The 7,086-nt window shown below is 43.0% G+C and overlaps 1 pseudogene; it reads right to left on the minus strand.

Moving 5' to 3' along the window:
- Nucleotides 1-1,850: 1,850 nt before the first annotated feature.
- Nucleotides 1,851-4,767, minus strand: LOC136120199 (coiled-coil domain-containing protein 6 pseudogene; annotated as a pseudogene).
- Between the last annotated feature and the right edge of the window lie 2,319 nt (nt 4,768-7,086).

The following is a 7,086-nucleotide window of genomic DNA, read 5'->3' on the forward strand; positions in this document are numbered from 1 at the left end:
AACAATTCTTATAAAACTGGTTTTGTGCTGTTGAGCTCTTTTAGCTTTGCTTATCTGTAAAACTTTTGACCTCTACATCAAATCTGAATGCGAGCCCTCACGGCTACAATATTCTTGGTAGTAGGTTTTTTCCTTTCATCACTTTAGACACATTGTGCCATTCCCTTGTAGCCTGCAGGGTTACTGCTGAATAGTCAGCAGATAGCCTTGTGGGAGTTTGTTTGTGTGTAATTTGTTGCTTTTCCCTTTCTGCTTTTAATATTCTCTCTTTAAGTTTTGCCATTTTAATTATAATGTGTCTTGGGGTGATCCTCTTTGGGTTGAACCTGTTTGGGACTCTCTGTACTTCTCATACCTGGATGTTTGTTTCCTTTCCCAGGTTGACGGAGTTTTTAGCTATTATGTCTTCAAGTATGTTCTCTGCTCCTTTCTCTCTCTATTCTCTCTCTGAGATTACTGTAATGCAAATGGTAGTATGCCTGATGTTGTCTCAGAGGTCTCTTAAATTGTCTTCATTTCTTTTTACTTTTTTTCCATTTTCTGTTCAGGTTCAGTGATTTCCCATACTCTGTCTTCCAGCTTGCTGAGGAGTTCCTCTGTATCATGTAATCTACTGTTGATTCCTTTTAATGTATTTTTTATTTCAATTATTGCATTCTTAATCTCTGTTTGCTTTTTCTGTATACCTTCTAAATCATTTTTCTACTTTAAAGTGAAACCAAACAATTTATTTGTGCTAAATGGACAGAAATAATGCATTCAAGATATACTTCTCTGTACACTGCACTCGATTTTACTGGGCAAAATAAGCAGTCCTCAGTGATATTGTGTTCAGTAATAAAGTCCTCAGCAATAAAGTATTTTGTGGCCATTATGCTAAGATATTCCTATAACGTTTATTTCAAATAGTATTTTCTAATAGTATTTTGTACCTTTAAAATATTTGTTTGAACTCTATTTTAGGGAAACACAAGTAAAGAATGGAAAGGGGAAATACCTGTTTTTGTTACAATCACACTGTCTTCTGTGGCAGAAATCACACAGCACCTTCTAATCAGTCATAACAACCACTGGTGGGTAGGACAACAGTTATCGACTCACGTGAGAGGGGTCCAGTTTGAGGAGGCTAACATCAAGGATAAAGAAAGAATCATACCTGGATATACAATAATTATCAATCCCATGCATGTGGAAAAGATATAGCCATGTGATCCAGTACTTCAGGTGATCTGTTTTACAAGAGACATGGATGTTGGGATATACTGAAAATAACCCATACAAAGTGTATCTGTAGAAAGCTCTATTGAGCATTGTCTTTGGTACTGATCCATCTAACTTCCCATTTTATACTGAGTGCTAGATTTTCAAAGTTCTGAATTGTAGTGCTGAATTATTGGTATGCTTGGGAAATACCATTATAATGGGAGGGGAGGGGTAATAACAGCTCAGTAATTTTCTGCAAATTCATGGAAAAAAATAAAAAGATATCCTTTTTTATTTTCCAACCTAAAAGCCAGGAAAACGAAGCTCTGGGGCCAGGCAAACATTGCACACTGCTGCTGAACTACCAAACAGTCGAACAGCCAACGTCCCAGCCAGGGAATGTGCACACATGTAGATTCAAGTAAAACACCGAAGGAAAAAGTCGTCCGTGTAGAGTTGTAGAGCCACAACACTGGTTGCGTTTCCGACACACATTTGCAATATAACGAATAGTGAAGCCTAGATAACCTCAGTGCAAATAAATCACATTCATATGCCAGGGAAAGAAGCCTTTGGCGTTGAGCTGACAGCTCGGCTCCACTGTACAAGAACGTGTGCCGACATGAGGTTCGGACTAAGCACATGCATTAAGGCTGAGAGGAGGGGTGAACCGACTGTTGCAAGAGGGCAGGCTGCAAGGTGCCTGCTGAGGGGACTGTGGGCTGCGTGGGTGGTGGAGATGGAGGTGGCAGTGGCTGGACAGGGGTCTGTGTGTTGTGTGACGGAGGTAGCGTGGGCCATTTGAATTGATCAGGACTTGCTTCTCTGCGGTGAAGGCCTTGTGATACCGTGGAATGCTCCCATATGCTGCACATGAAGACCTGGGATATTGTCATAAGATATTCCAGCTCTAGTCAGTGAAGTTGGTGGCGTGAAACCAAGTGTGTGACTTGCATACGAGAGACTGGGTGATATCGGCCGGCTTTAACTGGCAGAAGGTGTGTAAGGGATCGGGCTGCACACAATGTGAGGTCTTAATCCTTGTGCAGACAGCTCCTTAAAATACCTTTCAGCATCCATCTCTAAGCTGGACTCACTGTCTGAGAGCTGTCGACAGAGGGCCTCTCTCCTCTCCATCTCCCTCTGCAGCTTCCTCTCAGGTCCTCTTCCCTCATGTGAAGTTCCTCCTCCAAATACTGCGCCATTATCTCGGAATGCTGTAACTGGGCAGCACTCAGTTGCTTCTTCAGCTTCTCCAGTTCATTCTTTAAAGACCTGATGTGTCGCATCACGTTTTCTGGAGGGTCGATCTACACGGAGATGTCTTTAGGCAATGGGGGAGCAGACACCGGCTGGTCTAATTTCTCCTGCAGGATTCGCTTTTCAGCTTCAAGTTCCATCCTTTTCCAGAAACGATTCACTCGTGCTTTTTGTTCCTGTTCCAAAGTACTTTCAAGGTCAATCTTCTCTCGTCTCAACTGTTCTAATGTAAGCTGCTTAGAAATGGTATCGTTCTCCAGTTTTTTAGTTTTCTTCATCAGTTTGCTGACCTGGAATTCCTGCTCCAGATGCTGTTCTAGTTAGGCTTTCTCATGCTGCAACTGTATCAATTTTCTGGAGAGCTCATTAGTGAGGAACTCTTCTTCCTTCTCGTAATTTATAGCAAGGGTTTCTTTCTCCTTCTGCGAAGGCTGAATTTTCTTGAATAAAGTGTTACTGATGAATTCTTCTTTCCGCTCAGCCTGGGCTTGGATGGTCACACTGGCTTTGCGCAAGCCGCACTTCTCCTCCTGCAGTGCCTTGCACTTGAGTTTGTAGGTCTCCAGCTGGACCTTGAGCACCTTGTTCTGCTGTAGCGAGGCCAGGTGCTTGATGAGCTCCTCCAGGCTGAAGGGTGAGATGACAATGTCCCCTGCTCCAGCCATTTCCCACCACTGCCGCCTCTCCCGCCGCTGCCGCCGGAGGTCAATGACTATATCTTCTCTTTGTTAATCTTCTCACTGTGTTCATCCATTCTTCTCCTGAGTACTTTGATTATCTTTATGATTTTTACTTTAAACTCTTTAGCGGGTAGATTGCCTATCCCTATTTCACATCATTCTTCTTCTGGGGTTTTATCTTATTCCTTCATTTCCATGTTCCTCTGTCCCCTCATTTTACCTAATTTGCTATTTTTATTTCTATGTATTTTGTGGGCTCCTTATGTTTCCCGATCCTGAGGAAGTGGCTTTTTGAAGCAGATGTCCTATGTATCCCAGCAGCACACTACTCTCTGCTCACTTGAACTATATGTCCTACCTGGCTACAGGGCCCTGTGGGTCCCAGAACTAGTGTTTTGGTCTGCTTGTGGGTGGGACCAGGACCCAGGATTTCCTGGGGCTGGTGCCTACCCACTGGTGGGTAAGGCTGGTCCCGGAGCTACTGCCAGCCCACTGGTAGGCAAAGCTGGGTCCCAGGGTTTCTGGATGCAGGGCCCTGGGGGTCCCAGAATTGGTGTTTTGGCCTGTTTGTGGGCCCATGGGGTCCTGGGGACAGTACCTACACACTGGTGGGTGAGACCTACTGGTGGGCTGAGTCAGGTCCCAGATCTCTGGTTGCAGGGCCCTGGAAATCCCGTGGCTAGAGCTGGTGTATGGAGCCAGGTCCTGGGCCCTCTGCTGGACAGGGCCAGGTCCTGGGGTGGCTGTGCACTCAGGGGGTTTCAGGGTAACAGGCCTGCTGGTGGGTGGAATTGTGTCTCGGCCTGAGGCATCCCAGTACTTGTACTGACAACCTGGTGAGTTGGTCTGAGTCCTGGTACAAATAAGCTACAGGGAGGATTCCAGAATAGTGCTTGCCAGCATCAGTGTCCATGTGGTAGAAGGAGCTCCTCAAAACCACTGATGCTAGTGTCTATGTTCCCAGGACAAGCCCCAGCTGCCTTCTGCCCCTCCACGAGGCTCTTCAAGATCAGCAGGTGTGTCTTACCCAGGTTCCTTTCAAATTACTGCTTCTTCCCTGGGTCCCAGAGCATGTGAAGTTTTGTGTGTGCTCTTTAGGAGTGGAGTCTCTATTTCTCACAGTCCTCTGGTTCTTTTGAAAGTAAACCCAACTGGCCTTCAGAGCCAGTCATTCTTGGGGCTTATCTTCCACGTGCAGGACTCCCAGGCTTGGAAAGCCACATGCGGGGCTCCAACCACTTGTTCCTTGAGGAGAACCTCTGCAATTGTAATTATCCTCCTGTGTGTGGGTTGCCCCTCCTACCTATCTTGTTGTGATTCCTTCTTTACATCTTTAGTTGTAGAACTTTTCTGCTAGTGCTCTGGTTTGTCACATAAATAATTTCTCTGTAAATAGTTGCAATTTTGCTGTCCTCATGGGAGGAGGTGAGCTTAGGGTCTTCATACTCTGCCACCTTGGCCACTCCATCTTACCTTTATGAACTGTTTTTCTGTAGCATGCAATGCTGTTTGATAGCATTTCACCCACAGTGGAACTTCTTTCAAAATTGGAATCAATCCTTTCAAACCCTGCTGTTGATTTATCAAGTAAGTTTATGTAATGTCCTGAATCTTTTGTTGTCATTTTAAGAATCTTCACAGCATTTTTCCAGGAGTAGATTCCATCTCAAGAAACCACTTTCTTTTCTCATTCATAAGAAGCAACTCCTCCTCTGTTACAGTTTGATCATGAGATTGCAGCAATTTAGTCCCATCTTCAAGTTCCACTTCTAGTTCTCTTGTTATTTCCACCATATCTTCAGTTACTTCCTCCACTGAAGTCTTGAACCCCTCAAAGTCATCCATGAGGGTTGGAATCAACTTCTTTCCAATCCCTGTTAATGTTAATATTTTGACCCTTTCCCATGAACCATGAATGTTCTTAATGGCACCTAAAATGGTGACTCCTTTCCAGAAGGCTTTCAATTTACTTTGCTTGGGTTCATCAGAGGAATCACTATTTATGGTAGCTGTAGTCTTATGAAATGTTCTTCTTAAATAATATGACTTGAGTGTCAAAATTACTCCTTGATCCATGGGCTGAAGAATAGATGATATGTTAGCAGGCATGAAAACAATGTGAATTTTGTTGGACAGCTCCATCAGAGCTCTTGGGTAACTAGGTGCCTTGTCAGTAAGTAGTAATATTTTGAAAGGAATCTTTTTCTCTGAGCCTTAGGTCTCAACACTGGGCTTAAAATATTCAGTAAACCATATTGTAAACAGATGTGCTGTCATCCAGGCTTTGTTGTACCATGTAGAGAGCACAGGTAGAGTAGATTTAGATAATTCTTAAGGGTCTTAGAATTTTCATAATGGGAAATGAGTATAATGGTAAATTGGCTTCAACTTAAAGTCACCAGTTACATTAGCTCCTAACAAGAGTCAGGCAGCCCTTTGAAGCTTTGAAGCCAGGCACTGACTTCTCCTTTCTAGCTAAGAAAGTCCTAGATGGCACAGTCTTCCAATAGAAGGCTATTTCCTCTACATGGAAAATCTGTTGTTGAGTATAATCACCTTCATTAATTATCTTAGCTAGATCTTCTGGATAACTTGCTGTAGCTCATACATCAGCATTTGCTGCTTCACCTTGCACTTTTTTTATATAATAAATTTATTTATTCATTTATTATTTTTATTTTTGGCTGCTTTGGGTCTTTGTTGCTGCGCGCAGTTTTTCTAGTTGCGTCGAGTGGGGGCTACTCTTCGCTGTGGTGCACAGCCTCCTCGCTGCAGTGGCTTCTCTTGTTGAGGAGCTTGGGCTCTAGGCGTGAGGACTTTAGTAGTTGTGGCTTGTGGGCTCTAGAGCGCAGGCTCAGTAGTTGTGGTGCACGGGCTTAGTTGCTTTGCAACATGTGGAATCTTCCCGGACCAGGGCTCAAACCCATGTCCCTTGCATTGGCAGGCGGATTCTTAACCACTGCACCACCAGGGAAGCCCCTCACTTTGCACTTTTATGGAGAGAGCTTCTTTTCTTCAACCTCATGAACCAATCTCTGCTATCTTCAAACTTTTCTTCTACAGCTTCCTCACCTCTTGCAACCTTCATAGAATTGAAGAGAATTAGAGCCTTGCTCTGGATTAGGCTTTGGTTTAAGGGATTGCTGTGGTTAGTTTGATCTTCTCTCCTGACCACTGCAACTTTCTCCATATCAGCAATGAGGCTGTTTCACTTTCTTATTATTCTTGTGTTCACTGGAGTAGGACTTTTAACTTCCTTCAGGAACTACTCCTTTGCAGTCACAACTTGGCTAACTGTTTGGCACAAGAGATCTAGCTTTTGGTCTATCTTAGCTTTCAACATGCCTTCCTCACTGAGCCTAATCATTTCTAGCTTTTGATTTAAAGGGAAAGATATGCAACTCTTCCTTGCACTTGAACATTTAGAGGTCTTTGTAGGGTTATTAACTGGCTTAATTTCAATATTGTTTTGTCTCAGGGAATAGGGAGGCCCAAGGAAAGGAAGAGAGATGGGAACAGCAGGTTGGTGGAGCAGTCAGAACACACACAACACATATCAATTAAGTTTGCTATCATACATGGGTGCAGTTCATGCAATCCCAAAACAATTACAATAGTAACATCAAAAGTAACTGATGACAGGTCACCATAAAAAATATAATAATAATGGAAATTTTGACATTTTGTGAGAATTACAAAAATGTGATGCAGAAATATGAAGCGAGCAAATACTGTTAGAAAAATGACACAGATATACTTTCACAATATGGGATTGCCACGAACCTTCCATTTGAAAAAATTCAATATCTGCAAAGTGCATTAGAGTGAAGTCAATAAAATGAGGTATGCCTGTAGTAAGATTTAAGATCAAATATGTAAATAATTACATCAAATATAAATAGGCTAAATATTACAATTGAAAAACAAAAATTTCAGACAATTA

The sequence above is a fragment of the Phocoena phocoena genome, chromosome 3 (assembly GCF_963924675.1).
Source record: "Phocoena phocoena chromosome 3, mPhoPho1.1, whole genome shotgun sequence".
Lineage (NCBI taxonomy): Eukaryota > Metazoa > Chordata > Mammalia > Artiodactyla > Phocoenidae > Phocoena > Phocoena phocoena.